The sequence below is a fragment of the Muntiacus reevesi genome, chromosome 17 (genome assembly GCF_963930625.1).
Source record: "Muntiacus reevesi chromosome 17, mMunRee1.1, whole genome shotgun sequence".
NCBI classification, from domain to species: domain Eukaryota; kingdom Metazoa; phylum Chordata; class Mammalia; order Artiodactyla; family Cervidae; genus Muntiacus; species Muntiacus reevesi.
The window spans coordinates 7,335,781-7,362,484 of NC_089265.1; the positions used below are offsets into that span (position 1 = coordinate 7,335,781).

The 26,704-nt window shown below is 44.9% G+C and overlaps 1 protein-coding gene across 2 annotated transcripts in view; it reads right to left on the minus strand.

Annotated features, from left to right (window-relative positions):
* Positions 1–17,785, minus strand: part of BLK (BLK proto-oncogene, Src family tyrosine kinase) — a 51,258-nt gene extending 33,473 nt beyond the window's left edge. Inside the window, exon 1 of one of the 2 annotated variants that reach the window (XM_065907977.1) lies at positions 17,651–17,785. The gene's annotated coding sequence lies outside the window, so the exon portion shown is untranslated. Of the gene's footprint in view, positions 1–4,150; positions 4,192–17,650 lie in introns of those variants that run through there. The other variant, XM_065907978.1, reaches the window with a different exon arrangement.
* Between the last annotated feature and the right edge of the window lie 8,919 nt (positions 17,786–26,704).

Here is a 26,704-nt window from a genome sequence, read left to right on the forward strand (position 1 = left end):
AAATGCCTGAAAGCCCTTTGGCATAAATAAAACTGCCAGCAGGGCTGTTTCTGGAGAGTGAAATTCATGAACAAAAAAGACCTTACATTTTTACTTTACATACTTTGATGCGGTTTGTATTAAACATAGAACGATATGCTTAAGTACGTAATACCATTAAATGGTGGTGGTGGTGGTGGTGGTTTAGTCGCTAAGTCATGTCCGACTCTTGTGACCCCATGGACTGTAGCCCGCCAGGCTCCTCTGTCCACGGGATTCTCCAGGCAAGAATACTGGAGTGGGTTGTCATTTCCTTCTCAAAAATACCATTAAATATTGTTTTTTAAACATGAAGTTTAAAAAATGAATTGGCAATTACCCTAAAAAATATGTGACACGTGCCCCTGAACAACATTCTAAAGGATGAAAGAGGTGACGGAATTCTATCCTTTATGGGTTCAGGCCATGCTTGGAGGAGCTGGCCTCCTCTGATGAATCACATTAATATCCTCTTTCCGCATGTAATTTGCTTGCAGTTATAGGAAATTCAGAAAGTAGAGAGGAAGATAAGATTTACTTACAGCACCATTATTTAGAGATAACCACTGTTAGTTAACATTCTGGTATGCCATTTTCCATTGGCATTTTTTTAAAAACGCAAAACTGGGATCATTATCTACATCCGGTTCGGTGACCTGTTTTTAAGACTGTATCATGGCTACATTTTCCTGTCATCTATCCCCTTTGTTGCATCGCATGCAGGGCTGTGGGGCTTCTTATTGGAAGGTGGTAGCATACTTACTTTACCTATTCCTCTGCTTCCATGCCCAGGCTACTTCCATTTTTTTAGTATCAGCAATAATGCTGCAAAGATGTCCTTTGCTCATATACCCTACTCTTGTTCAAGTCCCCTGTTAATCTTGGTTGAGGTTAAAAATCCTAGAAGTGGGATTGCTGGGCTCAAAAGCATAATATGTTTACGTCTTTTGATATATGTTTTGCCAAATTGTCCTTCAGGCATTTTCACACAACTGGATATATGTGTTTCCCTGTACTTTCTCTACAAAAGGTTATTGTTCTTTTTATACTTACTAAGTTAATTTATTTTAAAAGTTCTCTTTTACTTTTTAATCTAATTTTTTTGTTTCATTGCTGTCGTTCAGTCACTCAGTCGTGTCTGACTCTTCGCAACTCCCTGGACTGAGCAAGTAATATACACATGTTGAAAATCAGAAAATTAAGCTTTATATAAAGAAAACAATTAAAAAGACTCAAAATCTCACCATGTATAAAAAACACTATGAACACTTTGGTGATGAATTTCCAGAGTTTTCATATTTGCATATACCCTTAAGAAAATGGAACCAGACTGTTTATGCAGTATAATAACATGGTTATTTCAGTAAATAGTACAGTGTAAACTATATATACACAAGTATGATTTGGGAACAAATTTTATTAATTGCATACCATCTACAGACAACACTAATTTATTTAATCACTATTGCTCAAATAAGTTATTTTCAACCTTTGATTACTATAAATAAACCTGTAGTAAACATCCTTATAGGATAAGTGTTTAGTTGTTTGTCCAATATTTTTAAAGCTATATTTCTATAAGTGGAATTATGAAGTCAAAGAAGATGCATATTTTTAAGGATCTTGAACTCTGATACTAAATTAATTTCTGCAAAGATGAATTTATATTCTCACAGCAATGAAGAAAGCTCATTTCCCTTGGTCTTTGTCAAGAGCTTTTATCAAGTTGCAAACCTTTGCCAATCCTCTAAGTGAAAAACAACATGACTTTAATTTACTTTTCTATGAATATTTATCATGTATTTATCAACCACTTGTGTTTCTCATGTGATGAATTGGTTGTCCACATTCTCTGCTTATTTTTACATTGAGGTGTTTATAATTTTTCCTAATTACATATAGGAACTCTTTATATCATAGATATGGTTAATTTATACATTAATTTGTCAAATATATTCTATATACTTTTCTTATTTTATCTTTTGCTTCTTAATTTTGTTTACAGTATTCACTGTGCACAAAAGATTATCATCTTTATCTTGTCAGTTTACTAATCTTTCTTACCAATCTTTGCTCTTGGTGTTCCCTCTCAGAAATATCTTCCCCAACCTAAGATTATAGATGTATACACCTACGTATATATTTATTAATTTTCACTATTAGATTTTTCACAATATTTTATATGCATAAAAAACTCAGAAACAAATGTAACAACACTAACATCAAACACGTATTAATATTTTGTCACATTTACTTTGGTTCTCTTTTTCTTCGTCTCTCTTTTTATGTCACCAATATTACTAAAGCTTGATCATAGTTTTCTCCTTTCTTTGTCTCTAAAGTCATCATTATATTGAAGTGACTGGGTGTTATTACCACATATGATTTTGTACATTTATGATATACAAATAAACAGCCACAAGCAATATATACTTTTGTATGTTTTGCCAAAAATGGCCTCATAGTGCAAGTAACGTTTTTGAAATTTGCTTTTTTTACCCAAACTTATTCTTGTAGTTTATTTATTTTGCTATACAGATCCCTAATTCTTCTATTTTTTAAAAATCTTATTCCATTAAGTGAATAAACCACATCTTATTTGTCCCTTTAGTCATTTTTTGCTAAGGAGCAATTGCGTTGTCTCCTCTTTTTCATGGTGACAGACTCCACGGTGAGGAGCCCATGTTTCCCTGCACACGTGTGAGACTGTCTCTGAACAACGTGGCTCCAGGGTGCTGGGAGTACCCACGGGGCTATAGGGTGAGATCCTTCAGTTTGGCTCTGGAGTCCCAAAACTGTCTCCAAGGTACCCAGTTGTCCTCCTCCCAGCAATACCCAAGAATCCTCATTTCCCCACATGCTTGCCAAAACCAGTGTTATGAGACATTGGTTTTTGCTAATCCCATGGGTAATAAATGGAATCTTTTTGTTATTTGTTTTTTCCTGATTACTTTTGAGATGTTTATTGACTTATGTGGGCTTTCCCCTCTGTGGATGGCCCATTCATATCCTTTGACCATTTAGAAAAATTGTAGTTTTCCTTTTTAAAAAAGAACTCATTTATTTTCAGTTATTATTGATTTTCTTTTCTACCATGGAACTACCATGGAAACTATTTGCAAATCGATGAAACTTTGCTATGGTCTGTAACCAAGATATGTTCAAAAGGATTTGAAGCAATGCACATGAAGACAACTGCCAGACTCCTTAGACTGGATAAGAGAAATTTAAAAGGCAAGAGAAGTACTGATCAGCACCATCATGAAAGCAACTTGTCAGGTCTAATTCTCAGTGTTGTTTTTTCCCTCAGTGCTGTGTAAACAAAAGAAAGATATGTCCTAACCAGAAAAAAAAAAAAGAATGCATTTCTAAGAGGTATAAATTTCCAGTTAAAAAATGAATGTCTTTGTGATGCAATCAATGTAAAGCTCATTCCTATAATCAATAGTATTTAGATTGCCTGTTTTTCAGATTTCCCCCTTCTGTTCAGGCCTTCAGAAGGAAGTTAACTTTGCTTCAACACCAAGGAACTATTTCAAGACTCCTGATCCAAACTGTCAACCTGCTTTCTTGTGACAGCCTGGTCTGCCAGCAGCTGTGTGGGAGCAGGCCCACCCGGGGCAGCGTGGCCCCCGACGTGCTCCTGCCTCCCTCACTTCCTGTGAAGAGCCTGTTCTCCCGACAGAGGCCCGTGAGCACAGGTCCTGGGCATGCTGTGGGGAGCAGGGACCAGGGATGCGCTCTGGAGCCTGCGTGCTGGCTGGCAGAGGTGAGCCAAGAGAGACCAGACAGCGAATAAGCAGAGAAAATGGCCAGTCTCTTCTGAGAAAGGTGAGTTTGTGCAGAGAGCAGAGGCGGTGTGATGGATTTGAAACAGACGCACGAGGTTATTCAGTGGAGGAGAGACCTCCTGGGTCTGAGTGACCAGAGGCAGCTCCCTGAGGTTGGAAGGGCAGGGGGATGGCAGGATGGGAGATCCTGGGTTGCAGCGGTGAGAGGAGGGCTCAGCCCGGAGCAGAGTCGGTGGGGAGGGTGGAGGAGGTGAGGGCAGAGAGGGGGGCAGGGGAGGGAGCCGAGCTTCCTTTCAAGAAGCCACATGAACCTCTAGATGGCTTCAGGTGGACCCACTTACCTGATCGAGAGAGCACGGCAGCTGCAGGGGGCCTCTGTGAAAGGTGGTGGACAAGAGAGTGGAGAAAGGGATGTTGGGGGAGATGGGGAGATGCCAAACAAGATGACGATGACCTTTAGCTGTGGGAGGGGCTGTGCGCGGAGGGGAAAGAGCCGCCCCGTGCGCCTCCTGCAGATCAGAACCCCTCACCCACCCCAAACTGGGGATGTCTGTCCTCAGAATTGGAACCCAGTTCCCAGCAGGGATTCAACAGATTAGTCTTCAAAAATTGAATGTGCTAAGTAATCACACATGAAAGTGCGCGTTTGATGTCCGAGGCCAAGTTCTGCCAAGAGTACCTGCTCTCTACAGCCTTGGCTGGAGCCTGGTTCTGAAAGATCGTCTGTGCCTTGTTTAGGATAAAGTGATCCTAGTGCCTGTGTGAAGCCAGAGGGCTGTTCAGTGGGGTGGGGGCGGTGCTGCCAGCTCCTGGGCAACTGGGAGAACTGGGATTCAACCATCAACTGGCTGTAGACACTGTGTCTTCCCACCTGCTCCCTGCATCGGTTTCCCCCCTTGTTAAGTGAGTTTTGAGCGGCCGGCATGCATCCCTCTCACTGTCCTCAGCGTCTAAGGGTGCTCAGCTTCCTCCTCTTGGAGGTTACCCTCCTGAGCCATGGGCCCAGCACTTGGCTGCTCTAGAAGCTGCTACAGGAGCAAGCTACCTCTTTGGCTTCCCAGAAGTCAACTCTCAGCTGAAGGGTGGGGGCCCTGGACTCAGGATGCAATTGTGGGACCTTGGGGAATAGCACCCAATCGTGTAATGGGGCCCAGAACTCTGACCACAGAGCTGGGGCTGCACCAGAATAAGCAGGGTCCCACCACAGTGGGCTCAGCACGTGGAGCGCAGTCTTCCAGAGCTGGGCAGCTGCCGCCTGCCCCACGAGGTGCTGCTCATGCCCAGGAAAAGCTCTCTCTCAAACTTGACCCAGCAAGTAGGCAGGGCACAGAGGAGCCAGGCCGAGGCTGCAACAGCAGGAGGCTCCGGGAAGCCTGGCGGCATCTGAGAGGTTCAAGTGTGCTTGGAGGCTAGGAGGTCGGTGATCCTCACAGGGGAAAAGAGCCAGAGGAAGGGCTGGTAGAGCTCAGAGAGGCAGCTGACTACATCACCGATCACATTGCCACTTGGATTTCTAGTAAACAGCTCAGACTCGAAATGGCCAAAAGGAGCCCCTTGTTTTTTTCCCCAAAACCCGGGGCCTCAGAGCTTTCCCATCTCGCTAAACGGTGACTCTGTCTTGGAGTTTCTCACGCTCTTTCTCCTACATCCCACAAACAAACCATCACCAAGTTCTGTGAGCTCAGCAGGCAGCCAGGACTGGACCACTTCTTCCCCTGTTGCTATTGCAGTCAAAGCCAGGCCCTGGCAGAGGCCTCCCAGCTGTTCTGTTCCTCTTCCTGCCCTCCCACCAGCCTGATGCTGGAAGAGGCAGGTCAGGCCGTGTCTCTTCTCCCCCCGATTACCACCTGACACTACATACATCTCCAAATTTGTGTGGTGTCTGCCGTCCTGCCCGAGAGGAGGCCTTTGTTTTGTCCACGGATGTGACTCAGTGCTTCAGGGAAAGCTCACAGTTACGTCTGGGTGAGCGAACGGACAGCTCCTCTTCTCCCGTGGCATCCATTCTACCATCAACAGAGGCAGTTGATCGTATCGTGAAATTCCATCCCTGCCACAGCCCTCGAAGCTTCAGGGTTATTACATGATATGCCAGGATGAAAGCCTCCTCCTTTTGGTCCACAGCCTTGTTCACTTCCCGTCCTGGCCCAAGACTACAGCACCACCCTTCCCAAGGCAGCAGAAGAGGAGGGATTTTAAGCCACAAGGGACGCATTTCAGTCTCAGCTCTGCCTCTTGTTAGCTGAATGCCCCTCTCCTCCTCTAGGAGCTGCCATGCGGAGCTCACAGCCACTCACGTGAGCAGCGCTTTATAGATGCTACAAGCCAGGCGCTGATGGCAGCCACTATATTGAACACACACTCCACTCTTCCCCTTTCCACAGGCTCCCCTCCAAAACTATCCTAGAAAACGAATGTCTCCCTCTGGGTGAACCTGTGAGGCAGCTGATTGTTCCTTCTTCCCCAGAGACCCCGTGTCCCTCCTGAAGGTCCAGAAGGATGGAGTGTTTCTTCCTGCCACTTCCCTGGAACTGGACTGATTCCCAGACCCCTGTCCAAGCCCTAGTAAGGCTTCTGGTGAGCCTCGAGCTTCCTGAGGTTACAGAGGGTTTATCTAACCCCTGCAAGTCTCAGAAATCAAAGCCACAGCCATCTTCCTTCCTTCCTTCTTTTCTTCTCCCCTTCCATTCCTCCCTCCCTTGGCAGTTTTGGAATAAATTAAGTACTTGTCATTTCCTTTCTCAGGGCTTCCTAGGTGGCTCAGTGGCAAAGAATTTGCCTGCCAATGCAGGAGCCTTAGGAGGCAGGTTTGATCCCTGGATCGAGAAGATCCTCTGGAGGAGGAAATGGCAAGCCACTGCAGTATTCTTGCCTGGGAAATCCCATGGACAGAGGAGCCTGGCAGGCTACACAGACCATGGGGTTTCAAAGAGTCGGACACGACTGAGCAGCTGAGCACACATGCATTTCCTTTCTCTCCCACATCCACGCAGTTTTCTGAGTTTAGTTCTTGGGGAAATGGGAGAAGATGGAGAAGTATCAATGCAAGGCCTCCTAGGGTATCTGTTTGTCAATTAATGAGCATTTTCTGAGTGGGAAAGATGCCTTGGGAGGTGAGAACCACGGAGCAGAAACCACCTCTCTGCTGTGCCTTGGGGGAGGGATGGCTCAACCACACAGGTTATGAGAAGCCTTACTGGGCTGTGTGGTCTGAGGTTGTCCACTGTGGTGTTTATCAGAAACTTTTTTTCTTGGTTAGTGTGATTCTCAGTAAGAACACAGTGTACACCTGCAAGATAGAACATGCCAAGGTGCACACATGCACACACATCCCCCATGCCTTGAAACAAAGGTTCACACAACATTATTTGTCCTTACTCAAGCAATGCATTTGAGTATTTTCTATTCTATTCTATTTCTCAAAAATTTTTTTTAATTAGGTAAATACACATGACATAAAATTTACCATCTTAGTTTTTAAATGTACGGTTCGGTAATGGAACAAATATTCACATTGCTGGGCACCCAACCTCCAGAACTTTCTCATCTTGCAAAATTGAAACTTCATCTCCATTAAAGAAAAACTCCCCATTTCCCCCTCTGCCAGTCCCTGACAACCACTTTTCTACTTTCAGTCTCTAAAATTTGACTACTCTGGGGACCTCATAGAAGTGACACCATACTGTATTTGTCCTTCTGGGACTGACATTTCATTTAGTATAATGCCCTCACAGTTCATCCATGTCATAGCATGCATTAGAATTTCCTTTTTTTTTTAAGGCTGAATAATATTCCATGGCATGTAATGCAACAATTTATTTATCCACTCAACCATGCGGCTATTGCGAATAATGCCACTATGAAAACAAGTACTGTATGCAAATATCTCTTTGAGACTGCTTTCTCTTCCCCTCTCAACTCCTTCTCTGCCTTTATCACGGCCCACAGATCACCTGTCTTCACTTCTGTGCCCTCAGCCTTGTTCCTCTGACTTTGCCATCCCCATCTCCCAAACTGCTGACCCTTCCTTTAAGATTTGGGGGTCTCAGTTCTGGAGCCCATCATACGGTCTCAGCAGCAGCCTGCTTGGGGCCCAATGTGTGGACGTGCCTCAGGACCCAGGCACACTCTGCCTGGGTTCAATCCAGAGCTGGTGGTACAGATGGATGTTCTATTAAACTGTGATAGTATGAAAATATTCTAGCAAGAGTACAACAAATTTTGTGAGGCCTTTGCTTCAGCCTTTCTTGAATAATTAATTCCTGTTTTTGGATAGACAGTCATGCTTTGTTGCCCAGAAAACCTTGAAAGTGAATAATTTAGACTCATCTAGAAGTTGAGGCGAAGGCAGAAAAAGCCAAAAATGTTCTTAGGAAAGCAAGTTACTGAATTATTTTGTGTTAAATAAGATGAAATATATAATGCACTTATAAGAGTGCCTCAACACATAGTAAGGACTCAATAAATGTGAGTTATTACTTTTAAACCATGGCACGATAATATAATTATAAAGTGTTAATTGCTTGGACTGCAGCCCATCAGGCTCCTCTGTCCATGAGATTCTCCAGGCAAGAATACTGGAGTGGGTAGCCATTCCCTTCCCCAGGGGATCTTCCTGACTCAGGGACTGAACCTGGGTCTTCTGCATTGAAGAGAAAACACAAATACAAGAAAATGCCTTCTCACCCACTTCCCCCTAAGACTCCACTCCCATAAACAGTTAACGGTTTAACTTTCTAGGACAATGGTAGAAAGATGCTATTTATATCCAAGCCAGTGTTATTCCATGTACTGGTTATCGTTCACTGGCCAAAACTAGAGGGCCAATAAGGCACACTGATATAACATTCAATGTTGTATTACATATAAGATGCCCAAGATGAAATTATAATTTACTCTTTCCTATTGCATGATTATTTCCCATGTTTCAGGAAGTCTTTCCCCTTTCAAGGCTGCCAGTTTTCAGTAATAACAAGCGGTTAACTTAGCAGAGATTTTCAGAGGAAGCAAGGAGACTTGAGATTAAATTTTGCCCCATCTTTTTGCCTCCAGGCATGAACACTTGAGTTTAAGGAGATTCAGGACAGGATTACTAAGAGAGAAAGGAAATCAAACACATTTAGGAAGCCAAAGTCACCAACAGGTGCCAAGTAGGTTGTTGTTAGTAAACACATCTGAAGAGAAAAGGTCCATTTGTATTCAGTAAATCATAAGCTCAAGTCTCCCACCCATTGAATTGGACTGTTGGGTTCAATCTCTTGGACTTCAAAGTTTCCTTGGCTCTTTAAGCCTTGAGTGATAACATTTCCGTTTGATAAACACAGCTCAACTCTTATGGTTAATGCCTGTAGGAGGAAAGAACAACTAACCAACCACAAATATTTCTGTGTCAGTCTGACTCCCTAGAGAGAAATGCAAGGCTTTAAAAAAAAATCAAAACATTTAGTTTAGTGAAGAACCAAGGATGGCCATGATCATGGCAGAACCTTGAACACATTAGCAATTAGCTTTGGTTAAAGAAGTAAAAAGAGAAGCAACTCTCTTAACCATAAGGCACTTTAGCCTAATGGGTGTGTGTGCATGTGTGTGTGCTGGGTTGCCTCAGCTGTGTCCAACTCTTTGCAGCCCTATGGACCATAGCCTGCCAGGTTCCCTGGTCCATGGGATTCTCCAGGCAAGAATACTGGAGTGGATAGCCATTCCATCCTCCAGAAGATCTTCCTGATCCAGGGATTGAAACTGCATCTCTTATGTCTCCTGCTTTGACAGATGGATTCTTTACTACTGGTGCCATCTGGGAAGCCTCACATTATGGGTACGCACACACAGATCAGGCAGTGAGATAGACTTGGGTTTTAATCCAAGGCTCCTCAGATGGAATAATATTGTCCCCATTCCACATCTGGACTTCTGTATGTAGGCACAGATCTTTAGAATTCTGTCATTTCAACACTGGACTCACCAAAGGGAATGGGAGGGAAGAAGAGAGAAAGAAAGATAGATCAGTTTTTTAAAAAAATATTTTCAGGGACCACAATCTCCTTTGAGAATCTTGTGAAACTACAGACACTTCCGTCACCCCCAAGTACACTTAAGTGCAGACACATCCAATTTTGTGTTCAGTTTCAGGACTCCTCTCCCCTCAAACCCGCACAACAATTCATGGGCCTCTGATTAGGAATCTTGGTTTAAACTATGAGACAAATGAGGCCAAATCCTTGGGTTTTGTTTCCTTCTGAGTCAATTCATCTCACAGAGAGGAAAATCTGTTCTCCTGCCAAAGACCACATCAGGAACCCTGGCCAATGAATATAGCTGTTGACAACAAGGCAGCTAGATGAGAAGACGAGAACTCAGGCTGCCATCACCAGGACTCCAAATGCAAATCCAAGACCACCCCACTCCACCCCAAATAAGCCTTTCGTCTCTCTATATAATTGTTGTTCCTTGGAAGATGGGAAGAATACTCTTTGGCTGTGTGATGTAGTTCGGAAGGACTTTACAAGTTACATGTTATTTTGTTCCAAACCATAGCCCTCTATGACGTTTAAAAAAAAAGGAGACTAAATGTCCAGTGTGAAATAGAGTTAAGATAAGAAAATATTATGCAGCTTCAAACATGATCATTGTGATAATACTTTCTCCATTCGTCCCACTCTCTCCATCCCCCAGTGTCCACAAGCCCAATCTCTACATCTTCATCTCCCTTCCTTCCTTGCAAATAGGTTCGTCAATATCATTTTTCTAGACTCCATACGTATGTGTCAATATGCTATATTTGTTTCTCTCTTCCTGAGTTACTTCACTGTACAACAGGCTGTAGGTTCATCTACCTCACCAGAACAGATTCAGATCCCTACTTTTTACAGCTGAGTAATATTCCACTGTGTATATGTACCAGGTGTAAGGTAGACAGCTGCTGGGAAGTTGCTGTGTAGTGCAGGGAGCCCAGTCTGGCCCTCTGTGACCACCTGGAAGGATGGGAGAGGAGGATGGGAAGGAGGCTAGGGAGGGAGAGAATATATGTAGAATTATGGCTGATTTGCATTGTTGTATGGCAGAAACCAACACAATATTGTAAAAAAAAATTTTTTTAATAGTTAAATAAAAAATAGAAAAAATGATCATTGTGAAGACATGTTCCCATGGGGAAGAAACTTATGTTCAGATGAAAAAAGAAAACAAGGAAAAAACACAGACTCCAAAGGTCTCTGACCCTTATGAGTCCAGGGATAAAAACTGCATCCTACAAACCAAGGCGAGCAAGTCTTGGGTAGGAATAAGAGGTGAAATTACTGATGGCTCATATCTGTTTCCAAAAGGCTTTTTTTTTTTTTTTTTTTTGGTATTATATGATTGTTACAGTAAGAAAGAAAGGAGATACATGAAATATCTGTATGAAATTAGCCTGTTCTCCCAAAGGGTTGTGGCTGATCTCCTGCTTCTAAGTGGCCCTGCCTAGAAGGCGTTCTAAGTGAGCTGGTGGAGAAGACAGACCCCCAGAGAACTCGGTCAGAGCCCCACAGACCCCCACTGAGCACAAAGCCTTGAGCCTGTGGCTGAAAGGGCAGAGGGGGGCACCTCCTCACTCCTGGCAGACCATGCACAGCTTGGGGCCTTGGCCTCTGAGTCTGGACTGAGGGGACACTGGTTCCTGCAAAGAGCACGAGGAATTTCATATCTAAATCCATGTGAGCTTCTGCTGTTTAGATCCCCTCCCACTACCCACACACAGACCCCCTCAGGTGACAGACTCCTCCTCTGAGTCATAGGAGGGTAGCTACTCTCAAAACAGCCACTAAGAGAAAATTTCCAAAGAGCTTCTTGCAGGGCAACCTGCCAGGGATGAGGAGGCAGCATTTTCATCAATCGGGACTTGACCTTCTTGAGGTCATGGTCAGTCAGCATACCAGTCATGAGCACGGAGGCTCCTGAGTAAGAGCAACACGGCAGCCCAACCCTGACCTCAGACTTGGCTCACGTTCCCCAGGCAAGCTCCTAACCGCCTCCCTTTTATCTCCTCAGCCTGTAGCTGGGGTGTCATGAACAGCAAGAGCCACCATCTTGCACACCTGGCATTTCCTTCCCAAAGCGCTCAGCACACGCAGGCCTGCACTCAGGCAGCAGCTCCTTCCCCGAGGCTCTGCTGACCCCAGAGAGAGAGGTGTACATACCTATATGTACAGGTACATCTCAGCCTCCCAGTTCATCCCACCCCCACCGCCACCCCATGTCCACACATCCATTCTCTACATCTGCACCTCTTCCTGCCCTGCCAATAGGGTAAAGAAGTTATGATACAGATACACAATGGAATATTACTCATCCATAAAAAAGGAACAAAATTGGGTCATTTGTAGAGATGTGGATGAACCCAGAGTCTGTCATACAGAGTGAAGTAAGTCAGAGAGAGAAAAACAAAAACCATATGTGAACATACACATGTGGAAACTTCCCTGATATTTTACTGTTGTCTCTGACCCTGAACCTGTTTACCTCAGTTGTATCTGTTGGGTGGAAACAATGTGACCACGTGCTACCTCTCCCTCTTTCTGGCTTCCCAGCTTCATGTTCAGTCAAGATGTTTTGGCAGCTTGAAATCAGCTATGGTAGGAGTGTTTATACCACAGGAATAGGCAAGGGCTACATATTTAAAAACAGAGACATTACATTGCCAACAAAGGTCCATCTAGTCAAAGCTATGGTTTTTCCAGTGGTCATGTATGGGTGTGAGAGTTGGACTATAAAGAAAGTTGAGCGCTGAAGAACTGATGTTTTTGAACTGTGGTGTTGGAGAAGACTCTTGAGAGTCCCTTGGACTGCAAAGAGATCCAACCAGTCAATCCTAAAGGAAACCAGTGAATATTCATTGGAAGGACTGATGCTGAAGTTGAAACTCCAATACTTTGTCCACCTGATATGAAGAGCTAACTCATTTGAAAAGATCCTGATGCTGGGAAAGAGTGAAGGTGGGAGGAGAAGGGGACGACAGAGGATGAGATGGTTGGATGGCATCACTGACTCGATGGACATGAGTTTGAGCAAGCTCTGGGAGTTGGTGAAGGACAGGGAAGCCTGTCATGCTGCAGTCCACAGGGTCGCAATGAATCAGACATGACTGAGTGACTGAACTGAACACATGTGTGGTTGATGCATTCTTGTTGATTTCCCCAACTTAAGACGGTGATGGAGAAAATGTTAATAGTGTTGATTTCGCTTAAAAAGATTTGCAGCTTTGGATAGCACCCCTTCACACGGAGAAAATTTTTCAAGTAATAAAATACTGTTATCCAATTTAGTAAAGAAGTGGGTCACCCCACAGACTATCAAGTGTAGTTCAGACACGTCTTTGTGGTTTCACTCTGATCTTACTTCTTGGAATAAATGAAAATATCAGTGAAGTCCATGTGCATCAATTGCTTGACTTTGGGTCCAAGAGTCTGGCAAAAGTTCACAAGAGCATTCTAGGGAGAATCAGTTGGTTATGTGGTATTTATAAGAATGGGTATTATATATATTAATATTTGTAAATGAGTGTTACTCATCCTTTATACCAGTAAAACTGATGATTAACTTACGTATCTGTGTGTGTGTTTCCCAGAAAATCAGAGGTTAAACATTTGCCAGCACACCCCTGTTCTCAGTCTTAACCTGACATGTCTCCGACAGCTCTGACAGGTGCCAGGGAGTCCGCCAGACAGACAAAGGGACAGACACCACAAAACAGAAATGGCTCCTTTCCATTAGGAAATGGAAACTTCAGCCTTTCCCATAAAGCCACCCAAATAAAATCATAAAATGGTTTATTACTTTTGATCCTATCTTAAAGTGCAATATTTAAAAAAAAAAAGAATTTGCTTTTTAAAAGTCTCATTTACTTTAGAAATGGTAAGACTAAAAACAATCTTACCGTGAAATAATTTTATAGAATTTCTGTAGCAATACAAGGTAGAATAACTGTAAAAATGGACAGTTGAAACATAGGTCATTTGTCTAACTGTAATAAACACAGCTAGATATCTCACCATAAGTTGGCCCTCTTGGTGAAAAAATAAAGAACCAATCTATGTTTTGTACACAGAAAGGAAGATAATTCTTACTTAACACCTTCATTCATGCTTCAAGGTCTTTCTAAAACACTCCCCTGTTTCGGATAGTGTTTGGAGGGAGGGCCTGGTTCCTGTCTTGGAAGAGCCCAGATCCAGAGGGGCAGCAGGCCTGCCAACAAAGCACCCCAGGCATGTGCCAGAGGCCTTGGGGACTCAGGGGTGGATTTGGGCACTGGTAGGCTTCCCAGGTGGTGCCAGTGGTACAGAGCCTGCCTGCCAACGCCGGAGATAGAAGAGACACAGTTTCGGTCCCTGTGTTGGGAAGATCCTCTGGAGGAGGGCATGGCAACCCGCTCCAGTATTCTTGCCTGGAGAATCCCACGGAGAGAGGAGCCTGGTGGGCGACAGTCTGTAGGGTCGCCAAGAGTTGGACATGACTGAGCAACTTGGCATGGCATAGCATGACACGACAGGAGAGAAGACATGGGCACTGATCCTGAGGCCAGGACAGGAGGGGCTTGCCTGGGTGAGAGGGGAGATGCAGCAGGCAGAGCCTCCCACAGTGGGGGCCTGGAGTGCTCCCGCAGGGGGAGCCTGGTGTGCTCCCTCAGGAGGGGCGTGGTGTGCTCCCACAGGGGGGCCTGATGTGCTCCCACAGGGGGGCCTGATGTGCTCCCACAGTGGGGGCATGCTGTGCTCCCACACGAGGGGCGTGCTGTGGTCCTGCAGGGGGGGCCTGGTGTGCTCTTGCAGGAGGGGCATGGTATGCTCCCACAGGAGGGGTGTGGTGTGCTCCCGCAGGGGGGGTGTGCTGTGCTCCCGCAGGGGGGGCGTGCTGTGCTCCAGAAGCAGTGGGGGGCAGGAGACGTGACAGGAAAGGGGCTGCAGGCCTGGGGTAATCACCGCTCTTCAGCGCAGATCTTCATCTCAGTGTTGTGATTTTCATGTAAACGCTCTCTCCCCACAGCTTCATAATTCTTTCCTCTTTCATGTCTGCTTCCGAAGCTTTCTCTAATCTGGTTGAGATATCGCCTTTGAACAAGGGCACACCTGCTCTGCCGGGCCTGTGAAGCGTGTGTGTGTGTGTGTGTGTGTGTACACCTGCTCTGCCGGGCCTGTGAAGCGTGTGTGTGTGTGTGTGTGTGTGTGTGTGTGTGTGTGTGTGAATGTGTATGTGTGTTGAGGGAGGGGGCTTGGGTTTCTCTGCCTCCCTGGTACCTCTCCAAACACTTGATCCTTAAAGCAAGGCTGCTGCCCCTGGTGATCTCGTGTGTGTGTGTGTGTGTGTGTGTGTGTGTGTGTGTGTGTGTGTGTGTGTGTGTGTATGTGTGTGTGTATATGTGTTGAGGGAGGGGGGTTGGGTTTCTCTGTCTCCCTGGTACCTCTCCAAACACTTGATCCTTAAAGCAAGGCTGCTGCCCCGTGATCTCGTCCGGATGCTGCAGATTCTAGGGTCTGTGCAGGGACCAGACCGCCCAGGCGGCACTCAAGCAGGAGCTGGCTCTGAGAGTTCCAGTTTGACTCTGCATTCCTCGGGAGATGCTCTGCTCATGGAAGAGTGTTTGTAGCACAGTTCACTGCTGCCTGGCTGACCACAGATTCTGCAGGGGTGGGTGAGCCCAGGATGGCAGACTCCATCCGGGTCTGGGCCCTCATTGGCCTCCACACTCTGCCTCCTGCTTCCTCACTGGGGAGGGGCCAGGTGTGGGTGGCTGGGCATGTGCTGGAGGCCCAGGAATCTGAACCAGCACAGTGAGCTCTGCTGGGAGACAGAAGTGCGGTCCTTAGGCCTAAATCCTCCTGACACAGAGTGAGGGCTCAGAAATGTGTGTTAAATGAAAAAATAAATGAATGATGAGGAAGACCATGAAGAGAGGGAAATATGGTGCTTTCTGAGAATCAGGTGGGGAGCTGGGAGAGAGGCTAATAGAAAATGCAAGAGGCTTTCCGGGTTCCAGAATGTTCAAAGAGGGGATGGGCCCCCTGGGCCATGGACACCAATTTTCCCAAGCGTGTTCAGATGTTGACTATTTCTGCTCCAAGGCAGGATGAGCATAGATCTTTATTTTTTAGTTTTTATTTTGGAATAATTTTAGGTTTTCAGAAAAATCACAAAGATAGGATAGAGGCTTGCCATGCATCCTGCACCCAGCTTCCCTTAGTGTTGGTGTCTTTCCTAACTATGGTACACTTGCCAGAACCAAGAAAGGCACATCAGTGATAGCTGTTAAACTCCAGACTTTATTTAGAGTTCCCCTATTCTTCACTAATGACCTTGGGGTTGTTGTTGTTCCAGGATCCAATCCAACCCGTATGTGAATTCTGGATTTAGTTGTCATTTCTCCTTACTCTCCTCTGAAGTGACAATTTCCCTATCTTCACTTGTTTGTCATGACCTTGAAAATCTTGAAGTTCAAGTAGTCTGTAGCCCTTCAATTTGGGTTTGTCTGATGTTTTCTCATAACTAGACTAGGATTAGGGGTTTGAGGAAGGAATAGCATGGAGGTGAAGTACTTTTCTCCTTGCAGCCAAAGTTACACAATAAATACAATGTGACTTATTCCTGGAGATGTTAACCTTGACCTTGGGGCCAGGATTCTCCACTGCAGGATTGCCGGTTTTCCTTTTCCATACTCTCTAGTAAGTCCAGTCCTCACTTAAGCTGAGGGGATTCAAACTCCCTTCCAAGAGGGAAGAGCGTTGACATATATCGTGTGGAATTCTTATCTATAATGACAGAAGCACTGTAATAACAGTTCTTTAGTTCCTTGGTCATGTGGCAATTGAGGGTGAGTGAACAACATTGGCCAGTTAGGAAATGACTGGAAAAGTTGTCAAAATCCTAGAATTTTTAAAATCCTCTCAAGATATCAACTATTCTTTCCTTTTCACAGTTGGCCAAAGAGCTCTCTTAGCCAAACAGGCCATCTTCAAACCTATTCCAGGGCTTCGCTAGTGACTCAGTGGTAAAGAATCCACCTGCCAACGCAGAAGACACGGGTTCGATCCCTGGGTTGGGCATATCCCCTGGAGGAGGGCGCGGCAACCCACTCCAGTATTCTTGCCTGGAGAATCCCATGGACAGAGGAGCCTGGTGGGCTACAGTCCACGGGGTCACAAAGAGTTGGACGTGACTTAGCAACCAAACAGCAACAAGCCTATTCCATCACCCTACCTCCAAACGTCTGAAAAATGGAAAATTTGATTTTAAAAAGAAGACCAAAATGAAACGAAAGCAACACCCAATCACTGACCTTGAGTCAGACCCTCCACACATCACTGCAGCCCTGCATCAGCTTGGCACCATGGAACCTTCACCCTCCTTCACAGGGAGGCTCTTGCCTGGAGCACACAGCCCTGGGTGCCCATCCATACCCTCACCCACCCACAGCCTCCTCCTGTCTCTTCCCTGGCACATTCACCAACTCTTCCAGCTTTGAAGGCCTGAGCAGCAGACTCTATCCTAGATGGACTGAACTTTTATCAATCAAAAAATCTCTCCTGGGTGACCGTTTCATATTGAAGTAGGGCAGAAACCACCACAATATTGTCAAGTAATAGTCCTCCAATTAAAAATAAGATGAAAAAAAAATTTTTAAACCCTCTAAAATAGAAATGAACAAACGACGGGGCAATCTATCCACAGCCGGGGCTCAGATCCTAAGAAAATCTTCCCTCTCCCTGTAACACCCATGGCGATGTTCCTGCCCATTCGCCCACCCACGGGTCCCTAAGCACTGCCGGCGCTGTATGAGGAAATGCGAGATCAGGAAGGCGGAAGATGAGTCTTACCTTGGCAGTATTCAGTGGCTGCTCACCATAGCTCTTCAAATCCCGGCGCCTTGTGGGGCAGCGGCCTCCTGGCTACAACCAGCACCTCGGAAACAATCCTGAAGCGGGAGCCCATCCCAGGCGTCTCAGTCACTTCAGCAGCTCGTGGCTTCCTGCCGACGATGGCAAGCACCCTGCGGAGATGGCAGGCCACCCCCCACCCCCGTCTGTGGTCACAGCTGCCTCCACGGGCCCCGCCCCTCCCACCGGCCCTTCGAAAGCGTTCCTGGGCTCTCTGTGCCCAGAAAAGCCCGTGAGCAAGGACCACGAGCCGCTGGTCTCTCTCTGGAGCCGAGCCTCGTTTGTCACTGTGCCCCTCTGCCGTCAGAAAGTTTTCCCAAGGGGCTTTGGTTTAACAACAGGGAGGTGTTTTTCCTGCAGCGAGCCTGAAGAGTTAGTAAACCTCCAAGTTAACCCTGCAAGGTATTTCATGCCGCCTCGCAGGGTTGTCTGCACAGCAAGCAGGAGCTTGGGTTCCGCTGCCCTATGCCATCTGTGTGAGCAAGGTGGCCATCTCCCAGCCATGCTGGTTTTGTCTTGTCTTCCAAATAGTCCTGACGATACCCAGCTCATGGGATACCAAGAGCACAAATGATAGAATGGAGTGACGGCAAAAGTGTGGCTAATTCCCTTGTCTCCAGTAAGGGAATTCCCTTGACTCTAGCCAGTCCTTGACTCTGATCTCAGAGCCTTTTCAACTGTGCTATGTCACTCCACTGGGAAAACTCGGAGGAGCAGAGAATGATGGAGGTGATGGGGAGGGACCGTAACATCTAGAGTGGTGAGCTGCTGTCCTTTACCACACCAGCTGAGGCACTAATGGGACCAAGAAGTTTGCTGAGATGCCCTCTGGAGACTGATTGGTTCAGCTGGACAGAGTGAGCCACTGGCCTCCTACTTTCTGACCTGCGGACCAAAGGGAGTCAATGGGTGATCTCCTCTCCTGCTTTTATGTCTGGGAACCTCGATATGGGGGGAGCAAGGATAGAATTTAGACACATTGGCTTCTACTCCTGCCCTGGGACTACAGTTCAGAATCTCAGCTTCTTCACGGAGTCCCTTCCCTTGGATTTTAGGAATAAGAGAGTAATTCGCTGTGAGTCTCTGGCAGGAAAGTTTTTTGACAGATGTTCATGGCAACCGTAGCAGCAACATAGAAATCTTGGGTTCTAAGCCTCCTTGGAAACAATCTGTTTTATTTCCCCCAAAAGATTTTTTGTGAGACCAGACTGATTAATGTATAAAAAGCCTCTATTACAGTATTTAGCACATGAGAACTCCAAATAACTGGTAGCTGATGTGAATATGCCTAATCCAAGTGCCAAATCTGATCTTTTAGAAAAACTGCTCTGTCTTCTAGCATCCTTGACAGCAAAGGGCCCAGAGCCATGCCCAGAACTGGCTGTGCTCAGTGAATCGTAGGTGTTACTATTTTTGTATTCACTTCCTGACACCTGAGAGTTGGACCTAAACATTTACACTCTAGTTTGAAGACTCCCAAACCACTTAAACTTATGATTTAAAAGTTACTGATTCGATATATAGTAACTACACAGGAGCTCAGCCTGGTGCTCTGAGACACCCTAGAGGAGAGAGATGAAGGCGGTGGGAGGGGTCCCCAGAGGGAGGGGGCATATATGTGTGTACTTAGGCTGATTCATATCGTTGTACGGCAGAAACCAACACAGCACAGTGAGCGATTATCCTCCAATTAAAAATGAAACAAAACTTGGAAGTCAAAAAAATAAAATAAAATCTTAAATACAGAAAAGTTACTGAATTGAGGAGAGATTATTCAGTCCTGTTATTTCAATTCAACTAACACAACAAACTTTTCTGAGTGTTTGCTTTAAGAACACACAAGAGGCTGGGGATACAGATATAAGTAAGCATGCCTGTCTTCTGTGGGAGCCAGTCTAAGGTGTCTGGGAGGGGTCTGGTAGATAGACAACAATGACTGCATGTGGTAAGTGAGGCCATAGGTACCTCAACAAGGCACGTGTTAGAACAGAGGCGGGAGCAGTAACTCCACCGGGGACTATGGAGGGCATTAGCAAGGAGGCGGCTTTGAACATGGTTTGTCACTAAGGATCCTGCAAACTCTGAGGCAGAGCCCGCATTGAGCTTCCTACTTACCAAGGGTCCAGTGACACTGCCTGAATTATGTCTAATTTTTTTTAATCTATGGGGCTTAAATAAGTGAATTGTGAAGAATTTGTACATACTTGAACCCGAGGATACAGAGAATACAGTGGGAAACAGGGAGTTTACCTTTCTAAAGAGAAAATCCATTTCCTCCAATAACTTATCTATTCAAGGTTAGAGTGAGAGGAGATGTGAGAGGTTTGCAGGGAAAGGAGTTCAGGGAAGCTGGCTTTTGTATGATTTGGGGGGAAAAAAAGGTCACCTTTCTGTCCACCCCCAACAGACAGGGATCGGAAAAAAACCCAAAAATGGATTCCAGCAGCCACCCAGAAAAGAAGGAGGAAATGACCTTACACTTGGGTTTCAGTTGTCTAAGCAGAAGTGAAAGTTACTTTCAGCCATTTTCACCCTGAGAGTCATAGCATCCATAAGAAAGGCAGGGGGAGGAGAGGAGGAGCTGGGAGAGAAGATTGGAAGCAGCAAGACACAGGAGGTGAGGCGAGGGGTGTCCTTAGCAGAAACTTTTGTTGGAGAACCTCAGAGAGGGCTTCCGGGGCTGCACTGAGATGAGACTTCAGCTCTGATCCTCCCCCTCTCAGCTCAGTGTTCAACCTCACTGGCTGCCCCATTTATTTTTGCACATTTGAGGTGACATATGCAAAATTCGGAGCTACCCTTCCATGTGTTTGCAATAGCCTTCTGACATCAGAACATTTCTGAAAAAAAAAAAGTTGTGGACAGTAGAATAGTTGAAGGGAAGAAACATTAAAATAATCCAGTCCAAGATTCACTTAGGAATGGTGGTGTGAGAAGTGGGGCAAATTCCCTCTGAAGAAAACAAGCATAAAGCCAGATAAAGTCATCAAAATTCACCATTTAAAGGCACTGGAGCCTGACCAAAGGCAGACAGATTGAGAAGTGTTTAATCTTGGAAAACTGCTCCTGCATCAGAACGGCCGTGAGTCTGTGGTCTTCTTGTTTGGACTTTCTGTGCCTTGTCCACACACCTTAGCTTGGCTGATGAGAAACACGGCTTTTTTTTTTTTTTCTAAACTACTACTTATTTTTTAAAATATAATTTTACCTATTGGCTGCGCCAGGTCTTAGCTGCTGCTCAAGGGGTCTGTGATCTTCCCTGTGGCAGGCGGGATCTTTAGTTATGGCAGGCGAACTCTTGTTGCGGCAGGTGGGATCTAGTTCCCTGACCAGGGATCGAAGCCGGGCCCCCTGCATTGGGAGTGTGTAATCTTAGCCACCGACCACCAGGGAAGTCCCAAGAACCACAGTTATTGTGTGAATGATGAACTTATTTGAGGGCTGTTAGTGAAAACCAGCAGCAAGGTGGAAGTGACAGATGTGATCTGGAGTGAGGAGGTGAAAATCTGCTGCTTATGGGTTAAAGGTCATGGAATCAGTTCAGATCAAAGTGAAAAACTGCAGCTTTACTGGGCTTGAGAGCATAACTTCTGTTCAGAGTAGCCTAAAGATCACCCAGAAATGCAATGGGGGAATTCTGGAAGTAAGAGAGCCACAAAAGGGCTGAGATAATAAACTCCCCACATGTCCCTGACCAACTCCTAAAATATGCACAAGTCAGGGAGACCAGAGAGAGTCCAGAAAAAAGTAAAATCAAGGGAGACCGAAGGACACTCTGCAGATTTGAATTTGTTCCTTCAACCACACACAACTCAGACAGCAGAAGGTAGAAGGTTCACATGTTCAAGGTTTCTGAGCAGAACTTCTATCCAAATAATGACCTGACCATTAAATAGTGCACAAACAGGGGGCACCCTTAGGGAGCCAGACTGAAAAACAAAGTAAAATGCTAAAAGTAAACACTACACAGTGATGTCAATGGCTGCACACCATGGAGGAGACCGACTTTGCAATTCAGATGCAGAAGAGTTAATGAAACAGGAAACAACTTTCAGAAAAATAAACAAAATTCAGGAATAAAATAGAATTCACAGCAATGTCCAGTTTTCAACTAGAAATTACTAGACACACAAAAATAACAGGAAACTGTGATCAGAAAAAAGTCAATATTCTGATGCCACATGGATCCAAATGTCGGATTTAGCTGACAGAGATTTCAGAGCAGCTTTTTTAGTTATGTTCAAGAAACGAAAAGAATATATATTTAAGAATAAAAGGAATTTATGTGGAGAATATATCAACAATAAGAGACTCTCAACAGGAAAATGGAAATTATAGACAAGAATCAAGTGGAATTTCTGGAGTTGAAAACTGCAAAGACTGAAGTTGAAAATTAACTAGATAGGTTCAATAGCAGATTTGAGGTGGCAGGAGAAAGATGTTATGAATTTGAAGATAGAGCAATGAAAGTTAATGAATCAAAAAAAAAAAAAAAAAAAAAAAAGAAAGAAAGAAAGAAAAGCAGAAAGAGTTAAGAAAAATGAACGAGACTTAGAGACCTGACAAAGTATAATGTTCAATTATAAATGTAATAGGAATCCCAAAAAAGAAGAAAGAAGAAAAGACACAGAAAAACTATTTGAAGAAAAAAATAGTTGACAATTATTCAGTGTTAGTGAATGGCATTAGCTTAAAGGGTCAATGCTATGGTCTGAATGTTTGCGTCCCCCTAAATTCGTATGTTGGACTCAGCGTGCCCAACCTAATTACAAAGTGGAACATTTGTGAAGTGATTAGGCCATGAGAGCATGGCCTCATGTAAGTTGGATAGAAGCAAATTCCCTCACTTTTATTTACCTGGAAAACAATAAGAATTAGTGAACTTAAATTATTTTATACAGCGAGAGTTCTCTCTCTTCCACCATGCGAGTATACAGCAAAGAGACGGTCGGTCATCAGTGAAGCAGACGCTCACCAGACCCCAAATCTACTGGCACTATGATCCTGGATTTGCCAGCCTTAAGATTAGTTCAGTTCAGTTCAGTTCAGTCGCTCAGTCGTGTCCGACTCTTTGTGACCCCATGAACCACAGCACGCCAGGCCTCCCTGTCCATCACCAGCTCCCAGAGTTTACCCAAACCCATGTCCATTGAGTCAGTGATGCCATCTAACCATCTCATCCTCTGTCGTCCCCTTCTCCTCCTGCCTTCAATCTTTCCCCAACATCAGGGTCTTTTCAAATGAGTCAGCTCTTTGCATCAGGTGGCCAAAGTATTGGAGTTTCAGCTTCAACATCAGTCCTTCCAATGAATACCCAAGACTCTCTTTTAGGATGGACTGGTTGGATCTCCTTGCAGTCCAAGGGACTCTCAAAAGTCTTCTCCAACACCACAGTTCAAAAGCATCAATTCCTCTGTGCTCAGCTTTCTTTATAGTCCAACTCTCACACCCATACATGACTACTGGAAAAACCATAGCCTTGACTAGATGGACCTTTGTTGACAAAGTAATGTCTCTGCTTTTTAATATGCTGTCTAGGTTTGTCATAACCTTCCTTCCAAGGAGTAAGTGTATTTTAATTTCATGGCTGCAATCACCATCTGCAGTGATTTTGGAGCCCCAAAAAATAAAGTCAGCCACTGTCTCCACTGTTCCCCCATCTCTTTTCCATGAAGTGATGGGACTGGATGCCATGATCTTAGTTTTCTGAACATTGAGCTTTAAGCCAACTTTTTCACTCTCCTCTTTCACTTTATCAAGAGGCTCTTTAATTCTGCTTCACTTTCTGCCATAAGGGTGGTGTCATCTGCATATCTGAGGTTATTGATATTTCTCCCCGCAATCTTGATTTCAGCTTGTGCTTCATCCAGTGCAGCGTTTCTCATGATGTATTCTGCATATAAGTTAAATAAGCAGGGTGACAATATACAGCCTTGATGTACTCCTTTTCGTATTTGGAACCAGTCTGTTGTTCCATGCCTTCAGATTAGTGGAAAATAAATTTCTGTTGCTTATAAACCACTCAGTTCATGATATTTTGTTATAGTAGCCCAAACAGACTAGCACAGTCAGAAAACAGAATGAACCCAACATAATATAAACACAAAGAGAACCACACTGAGACGTCATGGTTATATATAGAAAACCAAAGAAAAGAGATTATCCTGCTAACAGCAAGAGAATAAAATGATCCATCATATTTATGGCAACAGCAACTCAATTAGTGGTTGAATTCTCATCAGAAACAGTGGTGGCTAGAAGGCACTGGAATGGCATATTTGAAGTGCTAAAATAAAAAAAATTAAAAAAAGAAATATCACCTAAGAATTTACTATCCAATAAAAATATCTTTAAAAAGTGAAGGTGAAATAAACACTTTTCCAGATCACTAAAACAGAGAATTTGTTTCTATCTGACTGAAAGAAAATGATGCCAGATGTTAACCAGTTGACAAAAAGAAATGAAAAGCACTGGAAATGGCAAGCATGTAAGTGAATTTAAAAATATATAATAATATATTATCTTTTCTTCTCTTAACTTAGAAAAACACATATGATTGCTCAAGCAGAAATTATAACATCGTACTGTGGGTTTGTAGCACACATAAATATATATGCCAAGAATAGCACAGAGAAGGGCGGAGCGAGAAATGGAGTTACACGTGTGTAAATTTCCTTTTTCTTTCACCAAAAACTACAGTAATTTAAAGTAGATTACGGTCAATTGAAGAGGCATATTGTAGTCACTGATGCTGGGAAAGATTGAAGGTGAAAGGAGAAGAGGCTGACAGAGAAGGAGATGGTTAGATAGCATCACTGACTCAATGGACGTGAATTTGAGAAACTCGGAGAGACAGAGGAGGATAGAGGAGCTTGGCATGCTGCAGTTCATGGGATCGCTAAGAGCTGGATGCCACTTAGCAACCAAAGGGCAGTAACACTGTAATCACTAGAGCAAACATCAAGGAAAGAAATCAAAGAAAAGGTGAAAAGTAAGGAGGAGAAGTGATCTCAGGCAGTTAGCACTAGGAAGCTCACACACATACACACACACACATACACTAATGAAGAACTACAAGCAGATGAAGTAGCATAGCACTGGAAGAGCTCTGAATGAAAGAACTTGCAGCAACTCAGTGAAGCACAAAACCCGAGGATGACTGCATAGAAAAGCATCGGAAGCATCTTCCCGGGATCACCCCACCCCCCAGTCTGGCACAGTTCAGTGCCAGGACGGATGCCCTCAGCAGGACCTTCCCACATGGGGGGAAAAGAGAGCAGAAGACCACGGCAGCCCTTGTCACCACGGAGACACCCAAAGCTTTCACCACCGAGGACTGCTGCAGTATTTGCTGACACTGACCTGACACCGGCAGACCCAGCTGCTTGGGATCCACACTGCTGTGCCTCCCTGGAGAAGAAGCCACTGCTGTGTCCCCCACTCCTTTAAAAGGAGCCATTGCTGTGCTCCTGCCTTGGGAGGAGTCGCCACTGCATCCCCCAGGGCCAGAGCTTCCATGTCCCCACTCCATTCTCCCCCAAACAGTTGCACACATGCCCCAGACCCTCGCTCAGAAGCCACTTTGTATACACTCGACATTGCCACCACCACCACAGCAAGTGTACTTGCCCTGAACCTCAGAGCCTTGGTCACTCCATGGGTGCCTGCATCTTAGACACCAGTATCATTGTCATTACTTTGCCGACAAAGATCCGTCTAGATAAAGCTATGGTTTTTCCAGTGGTCATGTATGGATGTGAGAGATGAACCTAAAAAAAGGCTGAGCACCAAAGAATTGATGCTTTTGAACTGTTGTGTTGGAGAACACTCTTGAGAGTCCCTTGGACCGCAAGAAAATCAAACCAGTCCGTCCTAAAGGAGATCAGTCGTGAGTGTTCATTGGAAGGACTGATGCTGAAGCTGAAACTTCAGTACATTGGCCACCTGATGTGAAGAGCCAGTTCATTAGAAAAGACCCTGATGCTGGGAAAGATTGAGGGTAAGAGAAGAAGGGGATGACAGAGGGCGAGATGTCTGGATGGCATCATTGACTCAGTGGACATACGCTTGAGCAAGGTCTGAGAGCTGGTGAAGGACAGGGAAGCCTGGCATGCTGCAGTCCAACGGGTCACAAACAGTCGGACACGATTGAGCAACTGAACAGCAATCGCTGTCACACCAAGCGTGCTTGCACCCTGGGTCTGGGGGCTACAGGTTCATGTGCCGGGCCTGGCCCTATGATCACTCCACACACGACTACCCCTCACACTCTGGGGTCACCTCAGTAGTGCACATGCCTTCAGCCCAAACCCAGCACCAAGAGGGATCTGACCACAGCATCTTCCTGCAGGCAATAAAGAGAACAGCAGCACCCAAGCAGCCTTCTCCAACAAGGACCCCACAACCCTCACCACTCTATCCACTGAGTATTCATCATGATGGATAAAATAAAGTTTCCCACTGCATCACAAAATTTCAGAGCAACAAAAGAGAATATTCATGCAAAGCTTCCAGAGAAACAGGGGACAGAGGATCAATGACAAAAATAGCTGGGGACTCCTCAAAGTAACCTTGGAAGCCAGAAAATAATAGAACAATATCTTTGAAAGTCTAAGGAAAAGTTATTTCCAACTTGGAAGTCTGTCTTAAGCCAAGGGGAAGAGTAGAATAAAGACATTTTGGGGTATCCAAGCTCTTAAAACATTGGTTCCACATTCCCTTTCTCAGAAAGGGATTCCATGATGTGCGTCATAAAAATGAGAAAAGAAATTAAGGAAGAAAAAGACCTGAAATCTGAGAAAGAAAACAGCCAAGATGAATAATCCCCAAGAAAATAATGAAGAGAACTCTCAAGAAAAAACTGTGAAGCGGGCCTAGGAAACAACCCACACATTTTGAAGTAGGCTGTGGGGCTCTGGGGAGTTTCCTCAAGAAGGTGGTGTTATCACATTGCCCAGTGTTTTCGAGGGTATTCAGAGGAGACTTACACAACTA